General features: G+C 51.0%; 1 protein-coding gene and 1 long non-coding RNA gene across 2 annotated transcripts in view; both read left to right on the top strand.

Moving 5' to 3' along the window:
* Positions 1-20846, top strand: part of GGT5 (gamma-glutamyltransferase 5) — a 312974-nt gene that overhangs the window by 121879 nt on the left and 170249 nt on the right. The window lies entirely within an intron of this gene.
* LOC141076350 (uncharacterized) lies at positions 4153-16930 on the top strand. The gene is made up of 2 exons (XR_012227471.1): positions 4153-4546; positions 15326-16930. It is a non-coding gene; the product is annotated as an uncharacterized lncRNA (long non-coding RNA).

A 20846-nucleotide genomic window follows, 5' to 3' on the forward strand; every position in this document is an offset into this window, starting at 1 on the left:
GACCCTGAGGGGCCCCGGCCACAAAATCAGACCCTGAGGTGCCCCGGCCACAAGATTGGACCCTGAGGGGCCCCAACCACCAAATCAGACCAAACCAGAGGGGCTTCGCCCACCAAATCGGACCCTGAGGGGCCCCACTCACCAAATCGGAGCCTGAGGGGTCTAGCCTACCAAATCGAACTCTGAGAGGCCCCGCCCATCAAATCAAACCCTGAAGGGCCCCACCCACCAAATCGGACCCAGAGGGGCCCCACCCACCAAATCAGACTCTCAAGGGCCCCGGCCACCAATTCAAGCCCCGAGGAGCCCAGGCCACCGAATTGGATCCTGAGGGGCCCCAAAGGCCAAAGTGGCCCCTGAAGGGCCCCTGCTCACCAAATCAGACCCTGAGGGGACCACTCACCAAATCGGACTCTGAAAGGCCCTGCCAACCAAATCGGACCCTGAGGGGCCCCGCCCACGAAATCGAACCCTGAGGGGCCCCGCCCACCAAATCGGACCCTGAGGGTCTCCGCCCACAAAATTGGACCCAGAGTGGCGCCGCCCACCAAATCAGACCCTGAGGGGCCCCACTTACCAAAGCGGACTCAGAGGGGCCCCGACCACCAAATCGGATCCTGAAGGGCCCCGCCCACCAAATTAGACCCAGAGTAGCCCTGCCCATCAAATCAGACCCTGAGGGCCCCCACCCTCCAAATCGGACCCTGAGGGGCCCCGTTCACCAAATCAGACCCTGAGGGGCCCCAACCACCAAATCGGACCCTGAGGGGCCCCACCCACTAAATCGGACCCTGAGGGGCCCCGGCCACCAAATCGGACCCTGAGTGGCCCCACCCACCAAATCGGACCCTGAGGGGCCCCGGCCAGAAAATCGGACCAAGAGGGGCCCCACCCACAAAATCGGACCCTGAGGGGCCCCACACACAAAATCGGACCCTGAGGCCAAAGTGGCCCCTGAGAAGCACCCACAGTTAAAACGGATCCTGAGTTGAAAGTCTTGCAGGGGCAGCAGGCAAATCTCTCTTAAAGGGGCAGCCCGGGCACCATTTCAAACCACTATCTGTACTTCCTTCAGGAAATACACATCTAGTTCTTCTTCTTCTTTTTCTTATTATTATTATTAAGTTGATTTCCGCAATTAATGCGGCCCGAACTGCTACACGCACAGACTCCGTTGAGGTGTCGTTTCGAAGCCAGCGGCCATGAGAGGTGTGCTAAGTATTTTTCGTGTCGATCAGATTTGTAGTTTTTGCGCAATTTGCGTTAGAAAATTTTTTTTCCCGTCATTGGAATGAATTGTCTCAATGCATTTGAATGGGGAAATGGCAAAACGTGCCCTGAGGCGATTGAAATGGCAGTTGAGCTCATTGATATGCGCAGGCAGAACCAGTTACTATGCCAATGCCTACGAACGTCACATGACATCTCCAGAACAGAGCTTCTGCCACATAATATCAGCTCTTAAAGCGAAACCCACAGCACAAATGCAAATCTAGCTTCATCACATGACACGGTTTTAGGAAGTTTCGCCCCCAGCAGTTCGCCCCCAGCATTTCGCCCCCAGCAGTTCGCCCCCAGCAGTTCGCCCCCAGCAGTTCGCCCCCAGGTACACTTCACCCCCAAACATTTCGCCCACAGCATTTCGCCCCCAGGTTGTTTCGCCCCCGCACATTTCGCCCCCAGCAGTTAGCCCCCGGATGTTTCGCCCCCAGCAGTTCGCTCCCGGATGTTTCGCCCCCACATGTTTCGCCCTCGGATGTTTCGCCTCCGGATGTCTCGCCCCCAGATGTTTCGCCCACAGCAGTTCGCCCCCGGATGTTTTGCCCCCGGATGTTTCGCCCCCAGCAGTTCGCCCCTGGATGTTTTGCCCCCAGCAGTTTGCCCCCAGATGTTTCGCCCCCAGCAGTTCGCCCCCAGATGTTTCGCCCCCAGATGTTTCGCCCCCAGATGTTTCGCCCCCTGCAGTTTGCCCCCGAATGTTTCGTCCCCAGCAGTTCGCCCCAGCAGTTCGCCCCCGGATGTTTCGCCCCTGGATGTTTCGCCCCCAGCAGTTCGCCCCCGGATGTTTCGCCCCTGGATGTTTCGCCCCCAGCAGTTCGCCCCGGATGTTTTGCCCCTGGATGTTTCGCCCCCAGCAGTTCGCCCCGGATGTTTTGCCCCTGGATGTTTCGCCCCCAGCAGTTCGCCCCCGGATGTTTTGCCCCTGGATGTTTCGCCCCCAGCAGTTCGCCCCCGGATGTTTCGCCCCCAGCAGTTCGCCCTCTGCTTTTTGCCCCCAGATGTTTCGGCCCCAAATTAGGCAGGGAATTTCGGCCTTGTGTTTTAGCCCTAAGACCGCTTTCACAGTAGCCACTTTCCCAAGTGCTAAGCACTGGAAAATCACTAAGAAGATTGCCAATTTTGAATATACTAGATAGTGGCCCGATTCTAACGTATCGGGTATTCTAGAAGGCACAGCCACGTGGTATGTTGCACAGGTTATGTAGTATATTGGACAGTCCACGTAGTACATTGCACAGGCCACGTAGTATATAGGACAGCCGACGTAGTATTTTGGACAGCACACGCAGTAAATTGCACAGTCCACGTAGTAAATTGCACAGCGCACGTAGTATATTGGCCAGCCAACGTAGTATATTGCACTGGTCACGTAGTATATTGCACTGTCCACGTAGTCTAGGAATGTGGGCACTATATTCGTGTTTAAAAAAAAAATAATAAAGATATACTCACCTCAGCCACGGGCCCTGAAGTCCTCGTGCCTCTCTGCAGTGCTGGCGGTGGCTTCCAGTCTGAGCGTAGGACCTGCGATGACGTCGCGGTCACATGACCGTGACATCATCGCAGGTCCTGGACGCATAGCATCGTTCAGACCGGAAGGCACGGCGTGCATCGGAGAGAGGCGCTGAGGACAGCGCGATGTTGGAGGGGGTGAGAATAACTTTTTCTTTTTTATTATTATTTTTAACATTACATCTTTTCACTATTGATGCTGCATAGGCACCATCAATAGCGAAAAGTTGGTCACACAGGGTTAATAGCAGCGTTAACGGAGTGCGGTACACCGCGATCCGTTAACGCTGGCATTAACCCTGTGTGAGCGGTCAGCGGTGAGTGCAGAGCAGTGAAGCAGCGGCCATTTTTATGGCAGACTGTGACCGTCGCTGATTGGTCGTGGGCGTTTTGCCACGACCAATTAGCGACTTGGATTTACATGACAGACAGACGCCGCAACCAATGAATAGACGAATAAAACGTTACAGACAGAAAGACGAAAGTGACCCTTAGACAATTATATAGTAGATAAGTCAATGGCTAGAAAAGCGAGATGTTGTTTTGGCCAGCTCTTTTTATTTTATTACAGGAGCTATTTTTGAGCACTGAGCGTTCATCAATAGCCTGTATCTTATGGGTCATTACCGAGAGCGCTCACAAAAGCGCTCTGAAAAATGCCAGTAAAGCACGTGCTTTGGAGTTTTAAAACAGTGGCAGCATAAGGGTGCTTTCACACTTCCGCTACATATGCACTACATGCCACCCGTTCGCTTCTGTAATGCCGCATTCCGCTAACCTGCAGTGGAACGAAAAGAAGAAAGCGCTCTTCTTTTTGTTCTGACACTGATAGCGGAATGCGGCATTACGAAAGCGAACGGGCGGCTGCAGATCGCAGAACCCAGCCGTTCACTTCTATGGGCAATGCAAGCGGAATGCCAGCATTCAGCCAGCATTGCCCTGGGGTCAGCTGGATGTCAGATCCAGAGCGGATCGACCTCTGGCGGCCACAAACACAAGTGTGAAACCACTCTAAAATTACAGTGTGCAAGAGGCCTAAAATCTAAACAATTTTGAACTTTTACCTGACCCAGCACTGACCTGCTTTGTTGCAAGTTTTGTTGCAGATGTAACAAGTAGCAGGTCACATGTCCTGCAAGTTACATTAGACTAGCTTTTATTCCATCTGTACATCAGAATATAGCAGTGTCTGAAATCTCCACAAAGAGAGAGGTGTACTGCCACAAAAAATCAGTCAGCTTCCACAGCAATTCACTTTCTACAACTATGAATTCAGTTCTGTCCAAACGTGGAAGGAGGAAGTTGGTCCATGAGAATCACATTTACTTATTTTCCAAACGAACCGCTGATGATGTCCATTCCATCTGGGTATGTGAAAAACGGTCAACTTGCAAGGGACGTGTTTGGACCAATGAAGAATTTGGCGAAGTTGTGAAAGTAGTCAATCTTCACAACCACGCAGCACAAGCTGCAAGACCTGAAGCAATCCGACTTGTTAATGAGGCGGTCACCAGGGCAAGGACAACACAGGAGACACCACAATAGATTCTCACAGACGTCGTTTCAGGAGCCCATTCTAATGTTGCAGCACTTCTCCCAAGGAAAGCATCACTGAAGAGGACAATACGATTAGCAAGGCAACTTGGCAATATCCCAAGGTTACCTCAAACCCTTGATCAACTTGTTATCCCCCTGGAGTTCCAGGAGATCAGTATTGATGGTGTCCAGCAGCAGTTCCTTCTGCATGACTCTGGTAAGATACTTAACCATTTAACATTGTATTAAAACAATTCCATTATGCATAATTATTGCAAAGTTTATTTTGCACAAATGTGAAAAATGCTACACTATAAGGTGCTGATATAAAATACTATGTGATTTTTGCCTTCAAGGGAAACTTTGAGGGTAATATAATGTAGTGAGGCCTACTGATTCCAACTAGTATTGGCCGATCACTGGAAAGATAGGATCAGATCGGGCTGATCATACCGAAAGATTGGAATTAATTCAGATCCAATCTCCAGAGCTAGATGTAGATATATATATATATGCACACTGTACGCCCGAACAGTGTGTGTGTATATATATGTATATATGTGGGTGGTCTGGCACTTTTGGAACTTTGAAATGCAATAAAGGATTTGTATAGGACTTCAGGAGCGCGGAGGTCTTTCTTCATGGATGCATGTTAAGTACGGGCGGAAGCCAACCCCTGCTCTAGCAGCACACTGAGTCCTCAGCAACAATCTCAGTTGAGCCACTCTTCTTCCAGCTTTCTTGCATATATATAATGGCCCCAAGCTGCGTTGTTAAAAATAAACAAACCCAGTTATTCAACTCTCTCTCCGGTGTCCAGCGCTGTCTCCGGCGGTGCAGGGAATTCCGAAATCCCAACACTATGCATTCTGGGTTGTGCATCACCACCTCTGCAGATGTGCCGGGCATTTCTGTGACTTGATGTGGTGCTTTCCCAGGACCGTCTAGTGAGCGGTCCTGGGATCACTCTCCACTGTAGTTATAGTACGGCAGGCACAGAGGCGGCGATGCGCCGCCCGGATTTCGGGATTCCCTGCACTGCTGGGCTAGGAGCCAGAGCCAGTACTGGACACTGGAGAAAGAGGTGAGTAACTGGGTTTGTTTATTTTTTAACAGCGCAGCCTGGAGCCATTTACTAAAGCTAAATATGCACACACGCTGTACACCCGTATAGTGTGTGTGTGTGTATATATATATATATATATATATATATACACACACACACGCACACTGTTCGGGCGTGTATGCCCAGACAATGTTTTCAGATTACGGAGGATTCCGATTTCTAATTCAAATCATCATCATGATCTGGCTACAAATCAGATCGTAATTTAAAATAACGATCAGCCTGAAAATCGTAATAAATTACGATCTTCAGTGATCGGACCGGCCAACACTAATTCCAAATATGCAGCTTTGTACTGGCCATACCTGTCCTGGATGCTGCCCCGGAGTTCAGCCTCACCTGTCTGCGGCATGCACAGACTGAACTGCCATCGCCGGCTGATTCCTCAGCTCTCGTAGTTCAGTCCTGCAGATCCGTGGACAGGTCGGGCTGAACTCCGGAGCTCAGGTGAGATACACCAGGATTTGCAGATGCGTTTTGCCTGCTGCTTCCAAGCACTTTTTAAGCACTTTGCAAGCGCTTTGGCAAAACGCTTCTGCAAATAGGGGACGTGGCCAAGGTCTGCTATGGGCGTGGCCAAGGTCTGCTATGGCCTAAACCGAGCATATTTGGCATGGTTTGCAGGCATTTTTCGGGAGGCTTCCCTCTTGCCCATTCCCATTCCTTCCGGGATCCGCCGGAAAATAGCTTTGAAGCTATTTTCCGGTAGGGCGTTTTCCGGCCCTGGCCGGAATCCGCCCGTAACCCGCACCATAGACATGAAAGGGCGGGTTTCAGGCAGGAAACACAGCACGGAATACGCCTGTAAATCCAGCTTGTCTGGATAAAGCCTGAGGCCTCGTGCCCACTGACAGAAGGGGATTGCGGAGCGGCATCTCCGCAGCAGCTGTAATTGCAGTAGCAATTGCAGATCCCACAGGAATCTATTTGTGCCTGCAATTGTGGCCACTAGAGTTGAGCGACTTTTGGTTTTTTAGGGTCGCGTTTCGTTTCGTGAAACCCGACTTTTCCAAAAGTCGGGTCGAGCAAGATCGTCCGATTATAGGGAAAAGTCGGGGTCGTCCCGAAACACGAAACCCAATGTAAGTCAATGGGGAATAAAAGTCGGCAGTGAGAGGAGGACAGGAAACACACCAACAGTGCCCATTTGAATGCCAAAAGCATCAATTCTTCTTACTTAAGCTTGTCAACCTTAATTAACTTCATAACACAAGTTACGCACTGAAAAATGGGGGTTATTTGGCTACAGACTGTGGGGGGGAGCGCTGGCTCCAGGTTTTCATGTGCCCTAGGCGAAAGAGCGCCCCTTTAACACATACCACAACTCATCATGCTCCGATACGGCAGAGAAATAGCGGTATAGTACAATGAAAAATACCTCACTTTTTACATCTCATGACGAGGCCCATCTATTTCTCCATACAGAATCATTGGTCCCATATAATGTTTGAAACAGTATATGATGAGCTCCACATAATGCTACAGTATATGTTGGTCCCCATAGATGAAGCTCCACTGTCTTATGGGCCCAAATAATGCTCCAAAATTTCTAATGCTCTAGTGTATAATGGGCCCTGTAAATGCTGCTCCAGTGTCTGATGTCCACCTTTGGAATGTTCCAGTGTATGGTGGGCCCCATCTATCATTCTCCAGAGTATAGTGCTCCCCAAAAATTGCTGTCCCAACATTGAAAACAATCAAATAAGTCTCCTCGCTAGGGAATCCCTGTACTTGTCTGGACTCCTCGTCGTCCCCATCTTCCATCTCACTGCACAGTATTTCAACTTTGCAAGTGCTGTGATCCTGGGCAAGCAGGGGGGGCCCACTCGTTGGCGACGGCACTGGCATAGGGCCCCTGATAGTACGGTGGTGTGTCTGATGGCGGGTGGGCCGAACCTGCACTTTCATCTGCAGCTTCCTCTTTGTCACCGTGTAAGATGGAACTGTATATGGGAAGGGTAACCTGAGTTTCATCAGGGTCAGATTCAGATCGTGTAGCGTGCGAGGGGAATGTAGTGGTCTGGGTCAATGTACCAGCAGATTCATCGAGCAGTGGCTGGGCATCAGTGCACTTGTGTCGCCCCCAGGAGTACGGTCGCCACAGTGGCATTACCTTCTTCCTAGGGAGTGTGATGTCATGCTTGGGAGCAACGAAGGATCTCTCTAGCAGGTTAACTGATTGGGCGGCGTTATTCCCATGAGTCATGACCCTCCAAACAGCGTTCATGAAGGCAAAGTGTTTGTTTTACGTGGGCAGTATGGTTGCAAAGCTGAACCTTAAAGGAATGTCCAGAAGGGCACCACCAGGAGTGGAGCCTACGGTTAAATTCGACTCCACCTGGGAAACCTCAACCATGCCAGCTACAGAACAGATGCACACATTGCAAGCTTAATTCCGTTAACGAACGAGACTCCGTCATGCCCCGTGGTCTGAGTCCGGCTTACTAGAGGGTCACGTGAGGCTCTGGCACATGAGATTGGCCAATAACTGGTGTGTCATGCCCTTACATGTCCGTGGCTGCATGTGCGCTACACTGAAAAGGCCAGCGTTTGTCGCTTACAGGTGCAGATAACCCGCTGAACAACGTTAGTGATGGGGGATCACTGATTACAATTATTACCCGCGAACAATGATTTCCCAGTAAGTGCAGGTCAACCGCAGTTCCGGAATTAGGCCTAACCGTCATTCCTGAAAAAATGAAAAACTTACGTGTGCAAACCACAGGTGATGTAGCTTGCTTAACAGCTCGCCAGCCGTTCTCACGCCCAGTATGGATTACACGTGATTGCACAAAGGTTAGAAAGGGTACCGTATCCCCGGATAACATGTATGGATAGCGTACACATTCAAAATATATGTCTCAGGAGGCAGGCTCAGACGGTGTCAGGCCCAGTATGGATTGCACGTGATTGCACAAAGGTTAGAAAGGGTACCGTATCCCCGGATAACATGTATGGATAGCGTACACATTCAAAATATATGTCTCAGGAGGCAGGCTCAGACGGTGTTAGGCCCAGTATGGATTGCACGTGATTGCACAAAGGTTAGAAAGGGTACCGTATCCCTGGATAACATGTATGGATAGCATACACATTCAAAATATATGTCTCAGGAGGCAGGCTCAGACGGTGTTAGGCCCAGTATGGATTGCACGTGATTGCACAAAGGTTAGAAAGGGTACCGTATCCCCGGATAACATGTATGGATAGCGTACACATTCAAAATATATGTCTATACATCAGGAGGCAGGCTCAGACGGTGTCAGGCACAGTATGGATTTGACGGCCCAGATTACACAGCGGAGGAGCAGGGAGAGGTAAAGATTGCAAATGCTGGGGCCCTGCCCAAGCAAGGGGGGCCCACTCGTGGGCGTCGGTACTGGCACTGGGCCCCTCATAGTACAGCGGTATGTCTGACGGCGGGTGTGCACCACCACCGTCAGAGACACTTGATTGCACTATGAGGGACCCTGTGCCAGTGCCCGCGCCCAAGAGTCGGCCTACCCACCTGTCCAGGGCAACGGCACTCGCACGGTGTCGTGCGCTAGGTGGTGACCCCGGCCATGGGGGGGGAGGCAGCACAGTTAGGGAGTTTTAGAAAGTGGCATATGTTGATGTTGGACATTCAGCTGATGCAAAAGGCGAAATAGGTGAAGTACCAGGAAGAGGTGGACCAAAGCAAGCCATTTTTCTGTCACCCTATGTGTCATCAGGGGAAGGTGGGACAAAATCCTTGGAAACCCATGCATGGTTCATTTTAATGAAGGTTAGATCATCCACATTTTGGGTTGACAGACGGGTCCTTTTTTCTGTCAGGATTGATCCAGCTGCACTGAAGACTCTTTCCGATAGCACACTTGCAGCTGGGCAAGCGAGCTCCTGTAAGGCATATTGGGCCAATTCAGGCCAGGTGTCCAGTTTAGCGGCCCAATAGTCAAAGGGGAATGACCTGTGTGGGAGAACATCGATATGGGAGGAAAAGTAGTTTGTAACCATAGTTGACAACTGCTGTCTCCTGTCACTTTCCATCGATGCAGTATTACCAGTTGTGTGAGCGGTATTTGAAAAATCAGTCCACAACATTGTCATGAAACCCCTGTCTCCAACGCCACTTCTGCTGTGTGCACCACGAACACCTCTGCCAAGCTGCCCCGGCCCGTACGGCTCGTGTGAGAACCATCACCGCTGCTGTGTGCTGGGAATGCCTCAAGCAACCGATTTACCAGAGTTGCTTGTTTATTAGCCAATATTAGGTCAAGGTTCTCCTGTGGCATGATGTTTTGTAATTTGCCTTTATAGCGTGGATCCAGGATGCTGGCCAACCAGTAGTTGTCATCGTTCATCATTTTGGCAATGCGGGGGTCCCTTTTTAGGATCCGCAAGGCATAATCTGACATGTGGGCCAATGTTCCCGGTGTCAATGATGCACTGCGAGTGCTGGGTGGAGGAGCACTTTCTGGCAAATCCACATCCCTCCAGTCACGCACAAACCCTGTACCAGACCTTGCCACGCCAACATTTTCACTTGCCCCACGAGATGCATCCTCCTCCCCTAAGTAATCATCCCCATCATCATCCTCCTCCTCCTCTTCTTCTTCCTCCACCTCGTCCAGGAGAGGTCCCTGAGCAGACAATGGCTGAATGTCATCAAGGATTCCCTCCTCCTCTTCCTCCTCATCAACATTGGCTGCAGACGCCTGCTCCTTAAGGTGCGTCAAAGTTTGCATGAGCAGACGCATAAGTGGGATGATCATGCTTAGGATGGCGTCGCCTGCGCTTCCCAGCCGTGTGCATTCCTCAAAACACTGAAGGACTTTACAAAGGTCTTTCAGCTTCGACCACTGCACACCTGTCAACTCCATGTCTGCTCTCAAAGTGCCTGGCCGTGTATCCTCCCACAAATGCATTATGGCCTGCCTCTGCTCGCACAGCCGCTCCACCATGTGCAGGGTGGAGTTCCACCTTGTTGCAATGTCGATAATGAGGCGGTGGTTGGGAAGGTGGAGCAATCGCTGCAGCTTCTGCATACGAACGGAGTGTACAGGCGACCGGCGGATGTGCGCGCACAGCCTTCGCACCTTCTGGAGCAGGGCTGTTAACTCCGGATAATTTTTGAGGAAGCACTGCACCACCAGGTTCAAGGTGTGAGCCAAGCAAGGTATGTGGCTGAGTTTTGAAAGGGCTATGGCTGCCACAAAATTACGGCCGTTATCACTAACTACCTTGCCTGCCTCAAGATGTACACTGCCCAGCCATGACTCAGTTTGTCGCTTCAAGTACTCGGCCAGCACCTCGGCGGTGTGTCTGTCGCCCAAACACATCATCTGCAATACAGCCTGCTGACGCTTTCCACTAGCTGCTCGATAGGGGGACACATCGTGTGCAACAGTGGCAGCTGCAGATGGAGTGCTCGTACGACTGCGCTCTGTGGACGAGCTTTCGCTTCTGGAGGAGGAAGAGGAGGAGGAGGGTCGAACGCCTACAGCCAACTGTTTCCTATACCGTGGGCTAGGCAGCACTGTCCCACCACCGCTGTCCCCTGTGGACCCTGCATCCACCACATTAACCCAGTGCGCAGTGATGGACACGTAACGGCCCTGGCCATGCCGACTGGACCATGCATCAGTTGTGAGGTGCACCTTTCCGCTCACTGACTGCTTGAGTGCATGGACAATGCGGTCTTTCACATGATGGTGGAGGGCTGGGATAGCTTTGCGAGAGAAGAAGTGGCGACTGGGTAGGTCATAGCGTGGTACTGCATAGGCCATGAGTTCGCGGAAAGCTGTGCTTTCCACCAACCGAAAGGGCATCATCTCAAACGAGATTAGTTTGGCAATGTGGGCGTTCAAACCAAGTGTACGCGGATGAGAGACTGAGTACTTTCTTGACCTACTCATAGTGTCTGGGAGGGTGAGCTGGACTTGAGAGCTGCATATGGTGGAAGTAGCGGTGGACAGGGCGGACTGAGAGAGGGTTGATGATGGTGATGGAGTTGGTGTTCTTTCTGATGGCCTAGAATCAGTCTTTCGTTGATATAACAGTGGGATTCCCTGACTGCTGTGGTCTTGCAACGACACCTCAACATTTGCTGCTGTGCTAACCGGTGGGCTTACAGTGGGGGAAACAATGTAGCGTTGCTGACTACCTTCGTTGTGATCAGTTGCACATGTGGCACTTGAGGTTTGGTGTTGTGTCCACGCTTGCAAGTGCATGCTGGTTAAATGTCTAAGCATGCAACTGGTATTCAAATTTTTCAGATTTTTCCCTCGGCTAAAGGTCTTTGTGCACTTCTTACAGATAACCTTGGCCTGATCATGAGGATTTTGGTCAAAAAAGTGCCACACTGCACTCTTCCTACTTTGGCAGACATTTTGCGGCCTAGCACGCTGTGATCTTTTGACCCTCTGGACAAGCTGTCCAGCAACTCTTTTGATGTTTGGAACCTGTCTTTGGAGTGCTCTGGGCCTGCCAGATAACAGCTGTTGCGATGTCGATGTCTGCTGTGGATGCTCCTCATCTGAGCTATTGGAAGCAGCACCCTCTTCCCCCAATGGATGCCAATCTGGGTCAACAACTGGGTCATCCATCACCTCCTCTTCTATGTCATGTGCACCTTCCTCTGTGTCACCGTGTATGGTGGTATAGTGTGCGGGAAGGGGCACCTGAGTCTCATCAGGGTCAGAATCTGGCTCTGTACACTGTGAGGTCAATGTAGTGCTCTGAGTGAATGTACCAGCAGAATCATCCATCAGCGGCTGTGCATCAGTGCACTCCATGTCAGATTCATCTTGGCCTGGGTAATTCACCATTTCACTTGATAATCCAGGCATGGTATGTGAAAACAGCTCCATGGAGTAATCAGTAGTATGGCCTGCGTCATCCTTCAATCTTGGTTGGGGTGAAGGACACAAGGAAAGGTGTGGTTCATGAACATGAGCCTCCAATGACGACTCAGTGCTTTTACTTTTTACAACTGAAGAAGAGGAGGCGATAGAGCTGGAGGCTGAGTCAGCAATGTAAGACAAAACTTTTTCCTGATGCTCTGGCTTTAAAAGCGGTTTGCCAACTCCTAGAAAACTAAGCGTTCGAGGCCTTATGTAGCCAGACGATGACGCAGTGTCAGCACCTCCTGCATTCGGTCCTATTTTGCTCTTGCCACTACCATCAGATCCACCACCAACACCATCATTACCAGCTGCCAACACCCGCCCAATTCCACGGCCTCTTCCACCAGCCTTCCTCATTTTTGGTAGAAATGTAGACAAAATCCAACAAACTATATAGTAATGTAAAACAAGGTACAAGGTGTCTATAGGACAGGGGAGATTTTGAATTTCTGCAGACACTTGTGGACACTGGACACTTTTGGATTGTGTGAGGCCCACTGATATCTGAGCGCTATGTGACAGGCTCGATGGCATAGCTGTGACCAAAGTGACTAGAGGATAAGGGAGATTTTGAATCTCTGCACACACTTTTGGACACTGGACACTTTTGGATTGTGTGAGGCCCACTGATATCTGAGCGCTATGTGACAGGCTCGATGGCACAGCTGTGACCAAAGTGACTAGAGGATAAGGGAGATTTTGAATCTCTGCACACACTTTTGGACACTGGATGGACACTTTTGCATTGTGTGAGGCCCACTGATATCTGAGCGCTATGTGACAGGCTCGATGGCACAGCTGTGACCAAAGTGACTAGAGGATAAGGGAGATTTTGAATCTCTGCACACACTTTTGGACACTGGATGGACACTTTTGGATTGTGTGAGGCCCACTGATATCTGAGCGCTATGTGACAGGCTCGATGGCACAGCTGTGACCAAAGTGACTAGAGGATAAGGGAGATTTTGAATCTCTGCACACACTTTTGGACACTGGATGGACACTTTTGGATTGTGTGAGGCCCACTGATATCTGAGCGCTATGTGACAGGCTCGATGGCACAGCTGTGACCAAAGTGACTAGAGGATAAGGGAGATTTTGAATCTCTGCACACACTTTTGGACACTGGATGGACACTTTTGGATTGTGTGAGGCCCACTGATATCTGAGCGCTATGTGACAGGCTCGATGGCACAGCTGTGACCAAAGTGACTAGAGGATAAGGGAGATTTTGAATCTCTGCACACACTTTTGGACACTGGACACTTTTGGATTGTGTGAGGCCCACTGATATCTGAGCGCTATGTGACAGGCTCGATGGCACAGCTGTGACCAAAGTGACTAGAGGATAAGGGAGATTTTGAATCTCTGCACACACTTTTGGACACTGGACACTTTTGGATTGTGTGAGGCCCAATGAATATCTGAGTGCTATGTGACAGGCTCGATGGCACAGCTGTGACCAAAGTGACTAGAGGATAAGGGAGATTTTGAATCTCTGCACACACTTGGACACTGGACACTTTTGGATTGTGTGAGGCCCAATGAATATCTGAGCGCTATGTGACAGGCTCGATGGCACAGCTGTGACAAAAGTGACTAGAGGATAAGGGAGATTGGATTGCTTTTAAAAAAGCAGTTTGCGGAGCAGTGGGTAAACAGCAATGCAGGAATGTCAGGAAGCCTTAGAAGGCAGCCCAACAACCAACACCACTGATACACCACTATATAGCCTCCCCTTGCACTGCACACACAGTGACTGGTGTGTTGTGCAGGCCAAATCGCTAGCAGCAGAAGCAGTTTTTTTGTCTTCTTCCCTGCCTAACGCTCTCCCTACAGAATCAGCAGCAACCTTTCCCTATACTAAGATCGGCAGAAGTAAGATGGCGGTCGGCGTGCACGCCCTTTTATACCCCCTGTGACGCCCACCAAAGCAAGCCAATCACTTGCATGCCCTTCTGAAAGATGGTGGTGACCCGTGCCTATGTCATCACGTTGCCCACAGTGTCCGTGGATCCTGATTGGCTGAAAAAGAGCGCAAAACAAACTTTTGAAACGCGACTTTGGCGCGTAAGTCGCCGACCTCGTGGCCGACCTCATCCTAGGGTCGGGTTTCGTTTCATGAAACCCGACTTTGCCAAAAGTCGGCGACTTTTGAATTTTTTCGACCCGTTTCGCTCAACTCTAGTGGCCACTATTGTGGTACCCTAATTCTGTATCAAAATCTTCACTTAACTCTATGGATTTAGGTGCAGGATTTCAGCCCCTTGTCTGAATGGCTGGAATTTTGTTTGTATAATGGCAGCATGCATTGACATGCTGCACTGCATGGGTTTTTTTTGTAAACAAAATTTTTTCATCAGCATGTGGATGGGATTTACACATAAATGCTGCATATGACCCCAGCCTAATGGACCATTCAGTTATGCCTTAGGCCAAAAGCACACTGGTGATTTTATTGGCGTTTTTTGCGTCCTGCACAATCCTTTCAATGAGACAGCATAGGCAGCATGGACGTCACGAACGTCCGCGCTGCCCACCTGACGACTAGCGCGCCCATCCGCCTGAATGGAATGCCCCTGAATGGAATGCGTCTGGATGCGGCTGTCAACTAGACGGCCGTTCAGCATGGCGGCGATCGGCCGTGCTGAAGGGCCGTCTAGTTGAAGGGTCTAAAGGTACCCTTAAAATGTGACCTATTTCAAGTTTGGAAGTAAATTTAATTTTAAACAAAAATATATAATTTTCCACTGGAACAATATATTTTGTAAAAAACTATTGGTTGGCCCCTTCACACTAGATTTTGCTTCAGTTTTTTATTATGAAATCAGAAAATCTGGAGCAAAATGTGAGTATTTAATGTGAGATATGAACAGAGGCTTCTGATTAGGATATTTTTTTGCGAATTTATCCCAAAACTCTGTCTGCTGCTTGTTACACTTTTTCTGTTATTTCCTCTACTAATACTTTCATTTTAAATTAGGAAATGGACACAGCCGTATGTTGATATTTGGAACAAGAGACAATCTCCATCTACTGGCACAAAGTAAAGAGTGGTTTGCTGATGGCATGTTTTTCACTTCCATGTAGTCCACAGCAGCCTTGTTGTTCCTGTAGTGTACAGCTTGCTGACAGACAAGTGCCGTTCTACATACCAGAGGTTGCTGCAAGAGCTGAAGAACTTGCAGCCTGGACTGCAGCCAGACAACCTGATGTTGGATTTTGAACTAGCTGCAATACAGGCATTTGAAAGTGAATTCCCCAACCTTGTGAAGACTGGTTGCTTTTTCCACCTATCACAGTCGGTTTGGCGTAAAGTTCAAAATGAAGGACTCAAGATGCAATACCAAGGTGACCATGAATTTGCCCGTTGGATACACATGATACCTGCCCTGGCCTTTCTACCACCACAGAATGTTGTGCAATCATTTGAAGAATTGGTGGAAGATCCTGACTTTGCACAAGAAGTAATACCTATTGCCAACTATTTTGAAGACAGCTATATCGGTCGAATGAATCGCAGAGGACGTCAAGCACCTTTGTTTCCAGTTCAATTCTGGAATGTGTATGAACGAACATTGAATGATCAACAGTGAACAAATAATGATGTCGAAGGATGGCACCGTAGCTTTCGAGAAACATGTGTTACTCTTTTCCAAAATATATACCGGTTCATTAACTGTCGGAAACATCAGCAAGAGCTCCATAGTTTTGAAATTATTCAGATAATAGCAGGAAATCCCATCGCTGCAAGAAACAAAAAGTATGCTGCAATTTCAGCAAGGGTTAAACGTATCGTGCAAGATTTCGATAATAGAAGCTTGATGGATTATCTGAGATGCATTGCCTACAGCTTTGATTTTTAGTTCATGGTCACATATTGTATGTTTTGAGAGCAGTGTTTTTAGCTGTAAAATAATTCAAGCATTATAACCTGTAATTTGTATTTTCTCTTTTTCTCTAATCCTTCCACTCTATACCTTTTTATGTTTCTTGTTAAAACAGTTTTGATATATACAGTTAAAGCATAACTCTACAAAAAACATGTTATGTTATAGTACCTGTGCCCATGATATTCATTTCCAAAGGAGACCTTCCAGCAGCTTCACTTCTGTGTGAAAAGTCTCCTCCAAGTTAAAGCTCCATGTGCTGCAGGATTTCAGTGGTTGCTAAGGAGGTTGTTTATCCTTAGTAGCAGTACTTGTGGATGGATTCTAGAGGGCGTGGCTGCACAGGAGCATGCAGCTAACAATATATTCCCTATGATGTATAAAGGGCTGCTGGTTTACAGCCCTCTGCAAAGCCCCCCCTATGTGTTCCGTCCTGTAACGGCTTTACGCAGGCAGGGGGGAGCCCTCCTCTTGTCCAGGACAGAGCACATGAGCGGAGGGTGAAGGGGAGCTTTGCAGAGGGCTGTGAACAAGCAGCCCTGAATGTATCATAGGGAGCCAGGATCCGTTCTGCTCCCAAGGGGGCACGACCTCCTTAGTAACAAATGAAATCCTACTATTTTCCTGTCTGTTTGTAAAATTACTCATCTAGAAAACAAAGTTTGAGAATAAAAAAAACTAATTTGATCAGAATTCTATATCTTAGACTCATATGGTGTATTATTAGTGATAAGCAAACCTGCCAATGTTCAGTTCAGGCAGGTCTTTCCCGGATGCGAAAGATCCAGGAGTAAACTGCTAGAGGCAAAACATCCAGGGATGAACTGCTGGGGGTGAAACATCTGGGGGCAAAACATCCAGGGGCGAACTACTGGGGGCGAACTTCTGGGGGCGAAACATGCGGGGGCGAACTGCTGGGGGTGAAACATCCGGGGGCGAACTGCTGGGGGCGAACTGCTGGGGGCGAAACATCCGGGGGCGAACTGCTGGGGGCGAACTGCTGGGGGCGAAACATCCGGGGGCGAAACATCCGGGGGCGAACTGGGGGCGAACTGCTGGGGGTGAAACATCCGGGGGCGAACTGCTGGGGGCGAAATGTGCGGGGGCGAAACAACCTGGGGACGAAATGCTGGGGGCGAAATGTTCGGGGGTGAAGTGTACCTGGGGGCAAACTGCTGGGGGCAAACTTCTGGGGGCGAAATGCTGGGGGCGAACTGCTGGGGGCGAACTGCTGGGGGCGAAACTTCCAACTCCCCATGACACATGCCCCTGAGAGAGAATGTGCGCCAAAGTGTATTTAGAAGCCCAGTGAGCCAAACTGGCTCTTAAAGGGCCGAAGCGCAAAGTGATTCTTAAAGGGCCGCCGCACCGAAATGAGTCTTAAAGGGCCGACGTGCCAAATCGAAAGCTGAGTGACCCCAGGCTCCAAATCGGAGGCTGAGCCACCCCGGCCTTAAAATCGGAGGCTGAGCCACCCTGGCCTCCAAATCGGACCCAGAGTGGCCCCGCCCACCAAAAACGGACCCAGAGTGGCACAGCCCACTAAATCGGACACTGAGGGCCCCGCCCACCAAATCAGACTCAGAGTGGCCCCGCCCTCAAAATCGGACCCTGAGAGGCCCCGCCCACCAAATCGGACCCTTAGGGGCCCTGCCAACCAAATCGGACTCTGAGGGGCCCCACCCACAAAATCGGACCCTGAGGGCCCCCAATCACAAAATCGGACCCTGAGGGGCCCCAACCACAAAATCGGACCCTGAGGGCCACGCCCACCAAATCGGGCCCTGAGGGGCCTCGCCCACAAAATCAGACCCTGAGGGGCCCCGCCCTCAAAATCGGACCCTGAGTAGACCCGGCCACAAAATCAGACCCTGAGGGGCCCCACCCTCAAAATCGGATCCTGAGGGGCCCAACCAACAAAAACGGGCCCTGAGGGGCCCCAGCCACAAAATCGGACCCTGAGGGCCCCCAACCACAAAATCGGACCCTAAGGGGCCCCGGCCACAAAATCGGACCCTGAGAGACCCCGGCCACAAAATCGAACCCAGAGGGGCCCCGCCCACCAAATCGGACCCTCAGGGGCCCCGCCCACAAAATCGGACCCTGAGGGGCCCCGCCCTCAAAATCGGACCCTGAGAGGCCCCGCCCACCAAATCGGACACTGAGGGGCCCCGCCAACCAAATCGGACTCTGAGGGGCCCCACCCACAAAATCGGACCCTGAGGGCCCCCAACCACAAAATCGGACCCTAAGGGGCCCTGCCCTCAAAATCGGACCCTGAGTAGACCCGGCCACAAAATCAGACCCTGAGGGGCCCCAACCGCAAAATCGGACCCTGAGGGGCCCCGGCCACAAAATCGGACCCTGAGGGACCCCGGCCACAAAATTGGACCCTGAGGGGCCCTGGCCACAAAATCGGACCCTGAGGGGCCCTGGCCACAAAATCGGACCCTGAGGGGTCCCGGCCACAAAATCGGACCCTGAGGGGCCCCACCCACAAAATCAGACCCTGAGGGGCCCCACCCATAAAATCGGACGCTGATGGGACCCACCCACAAAATCGGACCCTGAGGGGCCACACCCACAAAATCGGACCCTGAGAGGCCACACCCACAAAATCATACCCTGAGGGGCCCCACCCACAAAATCAGACCCTGAGGGGCACCACCCACAAAATCGTACCCTGAGGGGCCCCACCCACAAAATCGGACCCTGAGGGGCCCCACCCATAAAATCGGACCCTGAGGGGACCCACCCACAAAATCGGACCCTGAGGGGCCACACCCACAAAATCTGACCCTGAGAGGCCACACCCACAAAATCAGACCCTGAGGGGCCCCACCCACAAAATTGGACCCTGAGGAATCCCGGCCACTAATTCAAATCTTGAGGAGCCCAGGCCACCGAATTGGATCCTGAGGGGCCCCACCCACCAAATCAGACCCTGAGACCAAAGTGGCCCCTGAGAGGCACCCACATTTAAAACGGATCCTGAGTTGAAAGTCTTGCAGGGGCAGCAGCCAAGTCTCTCTTAAAGGGGCAGCCCAGGCACTATTTCAAACCACTATCTGTACTTCCTTCAGGAAATACACATCTAGTTATAGTGGTTTGAAAAAACCACTATATTGTAATCCGAACGCTGCTAACTTATTATAGTGGTTTGAAAAAACCACTATATTGTAATCGGAACGCTGCTAACTTATTCTTCTTCTTCTTATTATTATTAAGTTGATTTCCGCAATTAATGCGGCCCGAACCGCTACACGCACAGACTCCGTTGAGGTGTCGTTTCGAAGCCAGCGTCCATGAGAGGTGTGCTAAGTATTTTTCGTGTCGATCGGATTTGTAGTTTTTGCTCAATTTGCGGTTGAAAATTTTTTTTCCCGTCATTGGAATGCACTGTCTCCAATGCTTTTCAATAGGAAATGGCAAAACGTGCCCTGAGGCGATTGAAATGACAGTTGAGCTCATTGATATGCGCAGGCAGACCCAGTTACTATGCCAACGCCTACGAACTTCACTTGAACCCCAGCACAGAGCCTCTGCCACATAATATCAGCTCTTAAAGCGAAACCCACAGCACAAATGCAAATCTAGCTTCATCACATGACACATGCCCCTGAGAGAGAATGTGTGCGCCAAAGTGGATTTAAAAGAAGCCCAGTCAGCCAAACTAGCTCTTAAAGGGCCAACGCGCCAAAGTGATTGTTAAAGGGCCAGCGCACCCAAATGAGTCTTAAAGGGCCGACACACCAAATCGGAGGCTGAGCCACCCCGGCCTCCAAATCGGAGGCTGAGCCACCCCGGCCTCCAAATCGGACAATGAGCCACCCCGGCCTCCAAATCGGAAGGCTGATCCACCCCGGCCTCCAAATCGGAGCCTGATCCACCCCGGCCTCCAAATCGGAGGCTGATCGACCCAGGCCTCCAAATCAGAGGCTGAGCCACCCCGGCCTCCAAATAGGAGGCTGAGCCACCCTGGCCTCCAAATTCGGAGGCTGAGCCACACCGGCCTCCAAATCGGAGGCTGAGCCACACCGGCCTCCAAATCGGAGGCTGAGCCACACCGGCCTCCAAATCGGAGGCTGATCCACCCCGGCCTCCAAATCGGAGGCTGATCGACCCAGGCCTCCAAATCAGAGGCTGAGCCACCCCGGCCTCCAAATCGGAGGCTGAGCCACCCCGGCCTCCAAATCGGAGGCTGAGCCACCCCGGCCTCCAAATCGGAGGCTGAGCCACCCCGGCCTCCAAATCGGAGGCTGTGCCACCCCGGCCTCCAAATCGGAGGCTGAGCCACCCCGGCCTCCAAATCGGAGGCTGAGCCACCCCGGCCTCCAAATCGGAGGCTGAGCCACCCCGGCCTCCAAATCGGAGGCTGATCGACCCCGGCCTCCAAATAGGAGGCTGATCGACCCCGGCCTTCAAATCGGAGGCTGAGCCACCCCGGCCTCCAAATCGGAGGCTGAGCCACCCCGGCCTCCAAATAGGAGGCTGAGCCACCCCGGCCTCCAAATCGGAGGCTGAGCCACCCCGGACTCCAAATCGGAGGCTGAGCGACCCCGGACTCCAAATCGGAGGCTGAGCGACCCCGGCCTCCAAATCGGAGGCTGATCC

This window comes from Dendrobates tinctorius, unplaced genomic scaffold (genome assembly GCF_039654945.1).
Source record: "Dendrobates tinctorius isolate UK_male_01 unplaced genomic scaffold, ASM3965494v1 ptg000397l, whole genome shotgun sequence".
Taxonomy (NCBI): Eukaryota; Metazoa; Chordata; class Amphibia; order Anura; family Dendrobatidae; genus Dendrobates; species Dendrobates tinctorius.